The following is a 14,757-nucleotide window of genomic DNA, read 5'->3' as shown; positions in this document are numbered from 1 at the left end:
GAGAAAAAAAAACGGAAATGTAAGACCCGAGTCTCGGAGACAATTTGGTGCTGTTAACTGTCGAAGAAAATGAGAGTTGGTCGTGGTGGCCAACCTTTGTCAATCCCCTAACCTCTTCCCCTCCTCCAATACCTACCTCATTAACCCACACTATGCACCCCCAAACACACTCCCTGATTTCTCCCGCTCTCCTCCCCAACAACCCAAGCCAACCCAGCCAGCCCAGACCTCACCCAACCCATACCTCCCTCCTCTCCCGTCACCCAGTACGCATTACCCTTCCATGATATCCAGAAGTGTTGTAAGTGTGGTCCGCGTAGACGCCAGAGGGAAGGAAAGGTGATGATAGACTGGTGAATGATCACAAATTATTAGGAGTGAATACGTGATGGTATAAATGATCATGATTTATTCAAATGTTGTATCAGCGACGCGAAGTTGGATGTCGTCCATGACTGACTGATTCTCTCTCTCTCTCTCTCTCTCTCTCTCTCTCTCTCTCTCTCTCTCTCTCTCTCTCTCTCTCTCTCTCTCTCTCTCTCTCTCTCTCTATCTCTCTCTCTCTCTCAGATGATTCATCACAGAGATTTTGAGGGGAGGAAGCCCCCCCCCCCATTCGTAAGGCACGCCCCATCCCACACCCTGCCGACACGAACGATAATAGAATCCTCATCACCTGACTCCCAGACGGAATGAGAGAGAGAGAGAGAGAGAGAGAGAGAGAGAGAGAGAGAGAGAGAGAGAGAGAGAGAGAGAGAGAAGGGGGGGGGGGGAGAGGCCATAAACATCATAGCTCAGTTCATCCTTGGCAGAGGACAGTGGTGCCAGAGGGAACGAGGACCAACCCCCACGACCCTCCCAACCTCGACCCCCACCACAGACACACACACACACACACACACACACACACACACACACACACACACACACACAAGACTCGGGGAAGGGGGATGACGTCCCACCAGTATAGGAATGACATGCAAGTGTGACGCAGGTGATGTAGTGTGACGCATGAGTAACGCAGGACGTAGTGTGAGGGATGAGTGGCGCAGCAGTGTTACGAATGGATGATACAGAGGACATAGTGTGACGGACGAGACTGACGCTGTGTGACGGATGAGTGACGCTAAGGACGCAGTGTGACAGGTAACATAATATTAGTATATAGGCTCTTCCACATGCATATCTCGTACTTATTCGTATATTAATCGAAAAGAAATATATATATCTTTGTCCAAGGAGTGGTCGTCTTGCCCTTTGAATCACGATAAAGTAACACAAGAATTATTCATAGATTTCCACATTTCCTCCAGCAATGTTAAAGACTTCGCTGAATTCTTATAGAAAACGAAACTCGAAGAAGGAACTCGTTTTCTTTTTTCCCCCCCCACCTTACTCCGGTATACCACTGGCGTGCCGTATGGTTCGACGTTGGACCCACTGCTGTTATGGGTGTATGTTAAATAACTTGTCTTATGAAGTGGACTCCTATCTGACCACTGCTGTAGATCGGGGTCCTGTTGAAATATCCGGTAGATGATTAGAAAAAGAAGTAGATGTCAGTAGATCTCATTGATTCAACTAGGAAAGGTAGATGAGTAGATCTCATTAATTGGAATGCGTCCCCCCCCCAAAAAAAAAAAAAAGTCGTATGCTTGAAGTGACTCCTTATTTTTGTCAAGGTCGGGTTCCCTTCAGCATGTCAAGTGGTCATTAATGTCAACGAATAAAAAAATAATGAATATAGAAATGACTGAGGGAATAGGGAACACTCTTGGGATTGACCGAGTGCTTGTGTGGAGGAATATTGCTTGGGGTGGAGAAGGCTTGGAGAGGAAGATTGCCCAGGGAGGAAAGTGTTGGGAAAGGAAGCCTAGGGACGAAGATTGCTTGGGGGGAGGAAGATGCCTGAGATAGATGCTGTCTGATGGGCAATATTCCTGGGGGAGATGCATGAGGAGGAAGATTTTCTTGGCATGGATCATACCTGGGGAGGAAGATTCTAGCGAAGGAAAATGCTTAGGGAGATATAAGCTGGGGTCTGTATTGCCTGGTTAATTATCCACAGCTGATCTTTGGCCTTTGCCTGACCACAGTCCCTTTAACTAGGAAAAAAAATATAACCCAGCCCTGTGAGCTACACACACACACACACACACACACGCACACACACACACACACACACACACACACACACACACACACACACACACACACACACACACACATATACACATACATACGCAGTATGTATCATGATCACGTAAATGCAGGGACCCTCTCTACGGAGTTCCAGCGTCCTAAGCTGCGCTGCAGTCAGTAACAGGGACACTTTGGATTTCTTTGGAATGAGAAGTTACCTTCAAGTAGATTGTACTCCTCGCCCATTGACTGTGATACAGTCTCGCCAAAGGTAATTTTGAAATCGCCATGTAACCTCGAGCAATGCGTATACACGCACGTAAATATGAACGCTTAAGATCCTTGCTGCTACGTGTGGCCTCCTCATCTCGTACTCCGGACGTACACTCAGGCGTCCCGTACTCCTCTTAATGCATCGTCAATGAGCGGCAACAGTAATGCAGGGCTCTTCAGGAACGTGACTGATTACAGTGTGTGTGTATGGGTGTGTGTGTGTGTGTGTGTGTGTGTGATTGCCGAGCGCTGAAGTCAAAATTCCGGGACACCGAGACGGTTATATTTAACACGGGAGACGTTAATATTTAACACGAGAGACGTTAATATTTAACGGGATCGTCCGCTACGGCGAAATGTTTGAACTCGAGACGCAAACAACCACGAGGGCAGTTCTTCATGAGACCAGGAAACGTAGCCAGGGTTTGTTTGGGTTACCTGAAGGAGTCCTGTGTTTGTTGACACACACACACACACACACACACACACACACACACACACACACACACACACATGTGTTTGGTCCAAGATCCAGACTCCTGCATGTTTGTGACCCAGGTTGCCTCAACCGCCACCACTCAGAACTGAGCTGACTGACAAGCAGAGTTTAATGCCACTCAGGTGTGTGTGTGTGTGTGTGTGTGTGTGTGTGTGTGTGTGTGTGTGGAGGCAGATAGTATAATACTCTGAAAATAGACCGAAGGGTATTGATACTATCACTTCCTCATGTTTGCAACGCGAGAGAGAGAGAGAGAGAGAGAGAGAGAGAGAGAGAGAGAGAGAGAGAGAGAGAGAGAGAGATGTAAAACCTGGCGTATTCATAGCCAGGCCGATGTTGTGGCGACAAGGCATGAAGCTCCGTGACTAGAGGAGCTGAGGGCAGCTCTGATATCCTAGATAACAAGTCCTCCACACGCCATCCTGTTATCCCTCTTGAGGGGGTGGGTGGGTGAGGAACCAGCGCTGGCGCCCTGGCGCCCTTAGTGGATGGGAAATGCCGAATAAACGAAGCGAAATGAGATTTAAATCCCAGGTCGTGCGTGGTAGGTCAGAGAGACGGAGGATGTCTTGTCATAATGCATGCAAAACTGTAGGACTTTTCCTTGTGTTTTTTAGATTGGCGTAAGTGTGTGTGTATGTGTGTGTGTGTGTGTGTGTGTGTGTGTGTGTGTGTGTGTGTGTGTGTCCCACTAGCACCCCTTTAGAACGTCCCTTCCCGTGATGTAATCGACTCGCTCAAACACACACACACACACACACACACACACGATCACAAGGTAGCACCATGTAAGAGGGCGGGACTCTGGTGAGTGGGTCTGGTGATGGTGGGATCAAAAACAGGACAAGTGCAGCGAGAGCCATCGGCTCTCTTCGTAAGTGATGGGATCCCAGCCACTCGCCAGGAGGGACTGGCACGAGGCAATCCACCTTTTGTATTCATATTCGTCACGAACCACTTGTATAATACAGGGGGAGGGAAACGTGGAGCCAGCGTAACGAGAAAGGAAGTGTACATTGACGGTCGAGAGAACTCACACTGTAAGGGACTCGGCGGACGGTGGGGGAGGGGAAGAAGAACTGAAGGCAGGTTATGGTGCGACGTACCAGATTGCGGTGCAACATACCGACGCAACGGTATGTTGCGGAGGTATGTGGCAGGGAGTGTGAATCGGGGGAGAGAGACAAGCCAGGGAGGAGGACAGGAGAGTATTGCGACACACGAGGGGGAAGCAGAAACCCTGGACTTGTTGGTAGAGGCATGCCAGTGCTACAGGGATGGATGATTATTCGACTCGGAGGCTGCGCTGGGAAAAGAAGAGAGTATGAAGTAAGCACTTGAATCGTGCGAGGCTACACTGGGAAAAGAAAGTGAAATGCATGTATATACAAAAAAGAGGAAGAAGCATTTATCCTTGAGCACGAAGGGTTAGACCAAAGGTCAAGCTATCATACCCACAAGGGTCGTGCCATCGTTCTCGAGGGTCGCAGAGTCGTGCTCAAAGGTCGTATCTTCGCCGTTCAAGGTCGTCGTGCTTAAGGGATTAAAAAAAAAGATATCAGTCTTGAGTCTGAGAGAAATGGAAGAAATAGAAGGAAGAGGTCCAACCCCCACAGGGTATGATATCCCTCAGGGCCGGAGAGAGAGAGAGAGAGAGAGAGAGAGAGAGAGAGAGAGAGAGAGAGAGATGGTGCCTTAGCAGGGAAGGGACAAGACCAGGGATGACGTCGAGCAGCGGAGTCTGATAAATAACGACACTGTGAAGTGAAGGAAAGAGGAGTTGGTTATTGGAAACCTCATGGCGACCTGTGGTAGCGAGACGGCGGAGGAGATATCTCGAGGGACGGACGAGCAAGATTGTTCTACAACAGGACTGGAGTTAGTGGAACAAACGGCGGGAACAGAAGTGAACGGTATTCCGCCGAGTAAAATGGCTGGCAGCAGGATTCTAGTAGACGACATCAGGTGGAAATTGGTGAGGTTAATCAGAAGAGGACGGTGAGAACAAATAGGAGAGAAAATAGAAAGAGGGAAAGATGCGGAATATCCCCTCAAACCTCGAAAATGAAGATGATACAAGTGGGTGCGTGCAGCGCAGGGGTGTCTAGCGAACACAACAGGGAAGACAAAGGAAGACCAGCGAGAGTAACACCGAGACAAAAGGAGACGAGCAGGAGGGGGCCTTAAAAACCAGGGTTGGAGACTGGCGCATCACGAGGAATTCAGAAATGTGTTTATATCCAGAGATTAGATAAAGGGGTGGAGAGAATATTTTCTAGAGATGGGTCGACCGTCGAGAAGTGTCAGAAGAGGGAATGCAAGAGGTGGAGGGCTGCTGGCCGTCTCCGTCCATCAGAGGAACTGGAGCCACCTCTGGCATACCGACACACCTGATTTTTAAGACGTGTTTGCTGAAGAACGTGTGGTTAAGGGGATGACCGGTGGGCACCGAGCAGGACGAACGTACGAAGCGAGGTGGATTCAGAGGCGGTCCTTTCGGGAGGGTGGGAGGGAGGGAGGATGATAGATAATGACGGGAAATGAAACGGAAGGAGAGAGAGAGAGAGAGAGAGAGAGAGAGAGAGAGAGAGAGAGAGAGAGAGAGAGAGAGAGAGAGAGAGAGTAGGGGAGGGGGTTGTGTGGAGGAGACTACTACTACATCCCCCCCATCCCGCCCACCTCAGGCGAGAAAGCCTCTCAGATCCCAGGAGGTCGTGGGAGACAATGGACCATTCGGACAATCTGTAGTAGGAAAAAATAGTGATGGAAAAGTCTTTGAGTAGTTTCTCCGAGAGTATCCCCCCCCCCCTCATATTACCTCCTCTCCACCCACCCACTCACCCACCCACACACACACACACACACACACACACACACACACACACACACACACACACACACACACACACGGAACGAATGAGCAACGTGAACGGGTTTTTGATGAGGATGGTGCTGGGGGGGTGATGAGGTACGTACGTAAAGCCTCAACACTCACTCCCACAAGGATACCACAGCCTCTATGCTCACTCACTTCCTCACAGACCATCTTCTAACCGTAGGCCTCCCCTCAGTGTGTTCAAAAAGGAACGCGAACGTGATGTCTGCATCTACGAAGCCGCTGGTTAAAACTGGTAATAACACCTCGCCGGGTGAGTTCCCTCCTCTCTAGAGGATACAGTTTTTGAACCGAGTTGAATCTAAGTGAACTTCCACACTTACAAAAGTGTGTCATACATTGTCAGTCCATTCGTTTTAAGTTCACTCGTCTAGTCACACGAACACAATCTCCACGCACATCACCTCTGTGCACACTCACTGCAAAAGGGAGGCTACATTTCCCCTCCGAGTGGAAGTAGTGCAGCCTTTAGCCACAGGAGCCTTCAGAAACGTCCCGAGTAACGCCAGGACTCCTTCAAAAGAAACTGGAATGAGGTTGGAAGAGCGGAGAGCACCCGTCGCTCGACCTGGCCACATTTGGGAGTGAGAAATGAATGTGTTTCATAGGAAACAAAGAAGGAGAATCTCGTGACCGGAGGACATAAGAGAGACATGGAAGGAGGAGGAAGGAAGGGACGTGAGGAGGAGATACAATAATGAGGTGAAGACGGATGGAACAAACAGTAATATACACAAGTGTGGCGGGTGTGAATGAGGAGAGGATTTTAGCCCATCTCGAGTCTTAGACGATCGGGTGATAAGATTAATATATGGCGAACCCCCAAGTGTAAACCTTCCACTGCATATACACAGATCAGTGACTGTATGTAATTAGACACACACACACACACACACACACACACACACACACACACACACGCACGCAGGCACGCACACACACACAAGGCCTCCAGTCCAGAACTACATCTTTAACCATTACGGGATGCTGGAGATGAGATGATTCAGGGGGTCTGGACCAAGATGGCAGGATAAGGGCCCTAGGGGAGGCTGGGAGAACGATAGGAGGGAGGGAGGGGGCGGGGTAGAGATAATAGGGGGAGATGAACGAATGGTGGGAGGGAGAATGACCAAGAGGTCAGAGGATGTGAGGGAAGTAGGATGGCCTCTGAAGGATCCAGGGAGAGGGTTTAGGACATAATGGGAGTCCAGTGATTTGAATGAAAGACTGGGAATTTTGAGTCGTCCTTTTGCCATAGAAATGAATCGTAATGGGTCGTCATTTTCCTTCGTATATCTTGTTTTCTTTTTATGTGGGAGAGTGACTTGCTCTCACGATAGAGCCTGCCATGAAACTCCTAATAACCCATAGAGGTTTTAAGCGTCTTCCCAGCTGCCGTTTTTTTGTTCCTGTTTTCGTCTACATATCATGAGTTTTTCTCCACTATCAATCATGAGTTTTTTTCCCCTCATATTTTTTTCTGTCTTAGTTTCCTCTTACATGATGTGTTTTTCCCGTGCATGCCGTGGGTTTTCCCCCAAAAAAACAAGATTTTCCATTCAATGTGAAGATTTCTACCCTTTTCCTTCTTAATCCTGGGTTCTGCCTCAATTCATCAAAGGGCTTTCAACTTAAAGAGACACTTGTATTATTCTCCAAGCCAAATATTTCCCATAGATTTTCATTCCCGATTTCAATATTTAAAAAAAAAAAAAGGAAAAATATATATCCCAATTTTCCCCTTCACGTCTTAAGTTTTATCCCCCCTACTTCGTAGGCCCTTGTCTAAGTGACCTACAATTAACCCAGTGTTTCTACGGGTTTTTTCTCCCCTATACAATGAAAATGTACTCTCTCTCCCCCAGCATTCTTACATTAGCTACCTAGTTTTTTTCCCCCCTCTACGAAGATTAAATACAGATTAGAGGCTTAAAGATTAATTGACGCGCCGGTAATTAAGTTATCCGTGATTCGATAATGGGGATCTCAGTTAACCGCCAGAATTCGGTTCATGTGAAACTCTATTATCCGGAGTGAGATGAAACAGGATTTCACTGGCGATGCCGAAGACAAGAAAGTTTTTGAACGCGCTATTTTTTTTTTTTCTTTTGTGGTTTACACTCACGAAAGGCTTTTAAAGGGTTACCTTAAAACGCGAAGGTTCTCAAAATGTTTCATAGGAAGGAGGGTCAAGATATTCTTATCAAATGAGGTGTTCAAAATGTTTCAGAGGTGTTTCGAATGTGATACTGTCAAACAAGGAGGGGGTGTGTTCAAAAATGTTTCAAAGGTGTTTCGAATATGATACTGTTAAACAAGGAAGGGGTGTGTTCAAAAATGTTTCACATGTGTTTAGAAGACTGCTATCAAACAAGAGGTGTTCAGAAATGTTTCGGGTTTGTTTAAAACATTACTTTCAAACGAGAGGTATTCAAAAAATATCTGATATTCAAAATGTCACTACCAAACTATGGATGTTCAAAATGTACTCAAAGTATTGAAACAAAAGGTTACTTTTCAAACGCTTGATGTTCAAGATATTAAAACAATATGTTCAAAGCTTTCTAAATTATTTCATTCTGTCCAAATTGTGTTCAAAACACTATGTATATACAGCATATACCCTTGTTCCAGATATGTATACAGTTCGTGATCAAACCCTATCCAAAAGTTGGTGTTGAGCTGCGGAAACCAGAAGTTCAGAATGCATACAAGCGGTTCGAAATGTACCTTTTTAAAGCATGGGGGAAATTCAAGAAAACCTTATATGAAGGTTCCAAATACTTCCTTCCCTTTAGCCTTGAACTGTACGGTGTTCATATATGCGATATACACCCAGGTATGACCGCAAGCACCCTCACTCGGTGACTCCTTAAAGGGAGATATAACATCAAGATATGCTGTAGTATACTGGTATACCGCGATATACTGTTATATAATGATTTTTTTTTTTTTTAATTCTGAAGCTCGTAGATCCATTTCGTCTTTAGCATGGGGTAACACCACCAGGTGTTAGTTTGACTTGATAACACGGGGTAACACTACCAGCTGAAGGGGGGGTTTAACATGATAACACGGGGTAACACCACTAGCTACTGGGGTTTAATATGATAACACGGGGTAACACTACGGGCTACTGGGGGGTTTAACATGATAACACGGGGTAACACTACGGGCTACTGGGGGGTTTAACATGATAACACGGGGTAACACCACTAGCTACTGGGGTTTAACATGATAACACGGGGTAACACTACGGGCTACTGGGGGGTTTAACATGATAACACGGGGTAACACTACGGGCTACTGGGGGGTTTAACATGATAACACGGGGCAACACCACTAGCTACTGGGGTTTAACATGATAACATGGGGTAACACTACGGGCTACTGGGGGGTTTAACATGATAACACGGGGCAACACCACTAGCTACTGGGGTTTAACATGATAACACGGGGTAACACTACGGGCTACTGGGGGGTTTAACATGATAACACGGGGCAACACCACTAGCTACTGGGGTTTAACATGATAACATGGGGTAACACTACGGGCTACTGGGGGGTTTAACATGATAACACGGGGTAACACCACTAGCTACTGGGGTTTAATATGATAACACGGGGTAACACTACGGGCTACTGGGGGGTTTAACATGATAACACGGGGTAACACTACGGGCTACTGGGGTTTAACATGATAACACGGGGTAACACCACGGGCTACTGGGGGGTTTAACATGATAACACGGGGTAACACCACTTGATGAGATTTAGCATAACACGAGATAACACCACTAGCTGATGGGATTCAACATGATAACACGAATTTACACCACTTGCTGATGGGGTTTAACATGATAACACGGGCTAACCCCACCAGCTGCTGGGGTTTAACTGCATAACACCACCAGCTGTTCGGCTTTAACATAACACGGGATAACATCAAAAAGCTTATGTGGGGTGGGGTTGGTTTAACATGTTAACACGGGTTAACACCAACAGCTGCTGAGGTTGACGTCCACATTAACACGAGCTAACACCGCCTCCTTCCGCCAGACTCAGCCACAGCGGATAAATAGTCTCATACGTCGGGAAATAAGGCTGAATCATCCCCGTTACACGATGACATATTTACCCTTATGGACGTGTTTCTCCCAGGCGCTCCTTTGAGGTAATTGCCTTAACTCGCGTCTGTCGAGAAGTTAGCCTCGTTTTCCTTGTTTCTTACCGAGTCTGTGTTCCGAGCAGGACACCAGGCCATATTCCACGTGTAAATGAAAAATATATATATATATATGATATACTTCACCGTTAGTATACTCATTAATATACTGTTCAGTATATCGCGGTTCCCCTCATTCACGAATAAATATTATCATTTCCCAAGTTCTCAATAAACACAGTCTCGTTACACCATCGTTGAACACCCTACACCTTCCCCACCTCTCCCCTTTCGATGAGCACTCGTTTTCTGCCGTCGTTGACTACCGGCGTTGAACGACAGAGTCGCTCAGCATCCTACCAACCAATTTTTGGCGTCGGGGGTGATCGAACCAACGTTCTGAGCGTGAGAGCCAGCCGGCCAGCCACCTCCGATGTACTAATAGGGAGGGAAGAGGGGAGGCAGGGGAGGGGGGAGTGAGGACAGGGGGTCCCCTTAGCTTCTTATCAGCGGGGGGGGGGGGATGGGTGAGGAGGGGGTGGTCGTCTTCGGCCCGTCTGGGTCGGTGGTGGTCTCTTGTCTCATTGCCACGCTTCATATCTAGCCTCACTTGGCGTTGATTTCCACGGCGTGACCGTCGGGCACTGTACAGTGACGCCATCTCGGTGTGCAGGGTGTCTTTCTTTCACTGTACTTCACCGCAAGACACGAGTCTCGCGTTCACCTTCATCACCACAGCGATCACTGGCGTTCTTTTCGCCTCATCTTATAACCAGCTTGTAACGGCCGTTCCCCAATACACTAATGACATATGGCCATTGTACCGCACGTAACAAGAGTCGTCCTTGTACCATCAGCACTTGTTAAGCTACGGAGGCCTTTCTGATCACAGCTGGCCTCCCACACCATAGACACTGCTGTCGGTTCAGTACACCACACACCGTAGGCCCGGAAGCCTCTACCTCGCCACACACCCTACAACAGGAGGGAGAGAACTGGGTGGGAGGGTGGATGGGGAGTTAAATACCGGGTTTCGCCACCCAGAAATGGCAAGAGTTTTTGACGTTTTCGGAAAGCCCGCTATGGATTAATACTCCTTTTTTTTTCCACGTAAAAACTACATTTTCTTTCTCTCAAACTCTTTATTCATTTTGCATGAAGTTTCTTTCCCCCGGTTATGAGGCGTTGTAATGTCTTTGTGCCATTTTAAGTATCCCTTCTGGTAATTTTTGGATCACACTTTATTAAGAAGAGATTAGTTCCTGAACGGAATCACAAATTTCAGTGGTCAAAAAATTTTCCTCCGAGGCAGTTCAGAAAATTTTATTTCCATTTTCTTTTAAAGTTTTTAAATAGGTTACGAACGTACAAATATGACATTGGATCCACCCGCGTCCTTCTGATTTTCATACTGAGGGTGTGGGCGTGTGAGGGCGGGCGTGGGTGGGTGGGTGGAGCACTAAAGGCGCGGTACCAGTCGGCAAGGAAGAACCCTGAGCAGTCGTGCACTAGCACCCAGGACGGTCGAGGGGTGACTGATCCTGTTCAACCAGCGGTCGACGCCGGGGCCCCTCACCAATGTTGCCACCGGCGGTCAGCCATTTTTCATCCACTTCTGTAATGAAGACTTCATCCATGGTATAACATACATATATTATTATATTCCTCAAGTTATTTTTGATGTATTACCGTGTGTTTTTATTGAAGTGGAATGCTGAAAACCTAGCGGGGAGAGATACGAGGATATTTGGGTACTGGTAACACTGGCGTGGCATGTGACGAGGGGAAGCGCCCGGGAGGGTTGCCAGTTGCCTGATATCCGTCACCTTTGACGAGATTTCGTCTTGTTCATTCCAGATTCACTTTATCCCGAACCAGGCTGTTGTTGCTACACATCGCAAGGGAAAAAAACATAACAGCGCCTTCGAGTAAAAGGCATCTGAACCTAAAGACTATCAGAATTAAAGTCCCTAGCGGTTACGAGCCTCATCATTTTTCTTCGAAATTTGCACATCTGACAAGAAAATCAAAATCTTGCATAAATCCCATCCTTCCCTAAAGTGAGTTTAGGGTGGTCTTATGACCCATTGATCTGGCCTCCATCTGGCGGCTATCCCCGCCTAGCCTGGACTAACCCGGAGAGCCACACCTCGCCACACGCCACAGTGTCACTTGGCGATTATTTTTATCCGCGGGGCGCGGGAAACGTGGTAGGGGGGGGGAAGAGAAGGGAACATCCCCGCCCCTGCGCCAGCGGTTAATTGTGGTGGCGCCAAAGGTGAATTAATCGCAATCGCATGCGGGTCTTGTATCGCGATTGGTATATTTTTTTTTTTTTTTTTTTTTGGCAGGAGAGAACATGTTATAAGCTGTCAGGAAGACCGTCTCTCAGTGGCAACATCCTCCTCACGCAGGGCAGGGGAAGACGTGGTGGCCACATTCCTACGTGATGATGTTTTGACTTCCAGGAAAGAAAATTTATTTTTTCACCATAAATATCTTTATATTTTTGGAGTTATTTTATCCTCCATATCCATTTTTTCACCATACAATTTTTTTTCCGTAAATTTCTTTATATTTTTGGAGTTATTCTGTCCTCCACATGAAATTTTTATTTTTTCCTATTCATTTTTTATTTTTTTGAAATTTTCTATATTCCATATGATCATACTTTGCTAAGATGATATTTTCTAAGTTTTATTAGATTCGAAGCATCATATTTCCGAAGCATCATCTTTCAGAAAGATGAAAAGAAAACGGTACTGGACTCTAAATTTAGCTGGGGGAACGTTCGTAATTTTCGATCGTGGGATGACCATCGTAATTGGTGATCAGCCTTCCATTTTCCATCCGCTACATGACATTTAAACTTTTGTGTCATTCATTTTCCTTGAAGAGAAGAAAACTGTCAACGCGAGAGCCATTTCCTCGCGCTAGCCTTAGGCAGTTGCCCGGCGAGATCAAAGGAACGTTGATATATATATATATATATATATATATATATATATATATATATATATATATATATATATATATATATGGAAACAAGCGCGACTGATTGAGGAAATGCAGTTGTCGGGCGAATGAATGAAATGACGGACTCTGGTAAACAAGAAAACGATAGTATATCCCTTGTTGTCTGATGACGCGGCAATTTTGATTTGACCCATTATGGGTCAGGTCAAAGATCAAGTCATCATACCCTAGGGTTTGGGACCATCGAACTCAAGGATCGTACCGGCGTGCTCAAGGATCGTACGGTCGTGCTCAAGGATCGCACCGGCATGCTCAAGGATCGTACCATCGTGATCAAGGATCGTACCATCGTACTTAGGGATCGTACCGGCGTGCTCAAGGATCGTACCGTCGTGCTCAAGGACCGTACCATCGTGCTCAAGGATTGTACCGTTGCGCTCAAAGATCGAGCCGTCAGGCACCAGTGCTAGAAGCTGCAGAATGTTTGTGGCTGCAGAGGACTCTTCATAAACATGGACCTTGTGAGGAGAGGTGAGATGATGTGAAGAGAGTAAACCAGCGTTAAACAGCACGAGAAGAATGAACGCTACAAAATACATCAAGGAAAACGGACGGCCTGATTAAAGAATAGAATGTAGCAGTTTAGAAGAATGATAAGAAATGGAAAGGAAATCTTTAATGAAAGGTAAATGTTATAGGGATGGAATTGTAAAATCTATGCAAAGGACAGCTGACCACCACCCACCCGGCTTCCCCGGCTGACCACCCGCTCACCAGTAAAGCGTCTCAAGAACCACCCACAACTGTCGAGTTGTGACAGGGCTACAAAACAAAGCACACCTTGATATATGCTGCTGATCTGTGTCTGAATCAATTTCAGAGTGAGGCACTGTTGACATATTGCTGGAGCCAATAGAAATAGGAAAGATATGATGTTTGACAAATTCTGGTTTCTGTTTTAGCGATGATTTCCCGCCATTATAAGCTTTTTGGGTAGAGGGATAGAGAAACATCCGGACGTGCATCTTGCGGCTCAGATTTTATTTTTTTGTTCATTTCGAGATTTTTGTGTGTATTTTTGTGTTATGCACATCGATGGTCTTGGCCATCCCTAAGTGTAGTAGCCTATCTGATCGATTTTATGGTGGTGGAAACAAGTGTTTTGGTCAACAAAAGAAAAAAAGCTGTTCTAATTAACAAAAGAAAATGGACGGCCTTAATGGAATGAACAACGATTATTTTGATTATCAAAACAACGTTGCGTTATAGGTACCCCTCTCCACACACCATCACTACCGCTCTCCACACACCATCACTACCCCTCTCCACACACCATCACTACCGCTCTCCACACACCATCACTACCCCTCTCCACACACCATCACTACCGCTCTCCACACACCATCACTACCCCTCTCCACACACCATCACTACCCCTCTCCACACACCATCACTACCCCTCTCCACACACCATCACTACCGCTCTCCACACACCATCACTACCGCTCTCCACACACCATCACTACCGCTCTCCACACACCATCACTACCGCTCTCCACACACCATCACTACCCCTCTCCACACACCATCACTACCCCTCTCCACACACCATCACTACCGCTCTCCACACACCATCACTACCGCTCTCCACACACCATCACTACCCCTCTCCACACACCATCACTACCGCTCTCCACACACCATCACTACCCCTCTCCACACACCATCACTACCGCTCTCCACACACCATCACTACCGCTCTCCACACACCATCACTACCGCTCTCCACACACCATCACTACCCCT

At 46.8% G+C, this 14,757-nt stretch overlaps 1 protein-coding gene across 2 annotated transcripts in view; it reads right to left on the bottom strand.

Moving 5' to 3' along the window:
- Window positions 1-11,512, bottom strand: part of LOC139760589 (uncharacterized) — a 307,108-nt gene extending 295,596 nt beyond the window's left edge. For both annotated transcript variants that reach the window (XM_071683962.1, XM_071683963.1), the window contains exon 1: window positions 11,450-11,512. The gene's annotated coding sequence lies outside the window, so the exon portion shown is untranslated. The remainder of the gene's footprint in view (window positions 1-11,449) is intronic.
- Window positions 11,513-14,757: the final 3,245 nt, after the last annotated feature.

The sequence above is a fragment of the Panulirus ornatus genome, chromosome 37, assembly GCF_036320965.1.
Source record: "Panulirus ornatus isolate Po-2019 chromosome 37, ASM3632096v1, whole genome shotgun sequence".
Taxonomy (NCBI): domain Eukaryota; kingdom Metazoa; phylum Arthropoda; class Malacostraca; order Decapoda; family Palinuridae; genus Panulirus; species Panulirus ornatus.
Note: the sequence above shows the minus strand (reverse complement) of the source record. Positions and strands in the feature narration are given on the sequence as shown.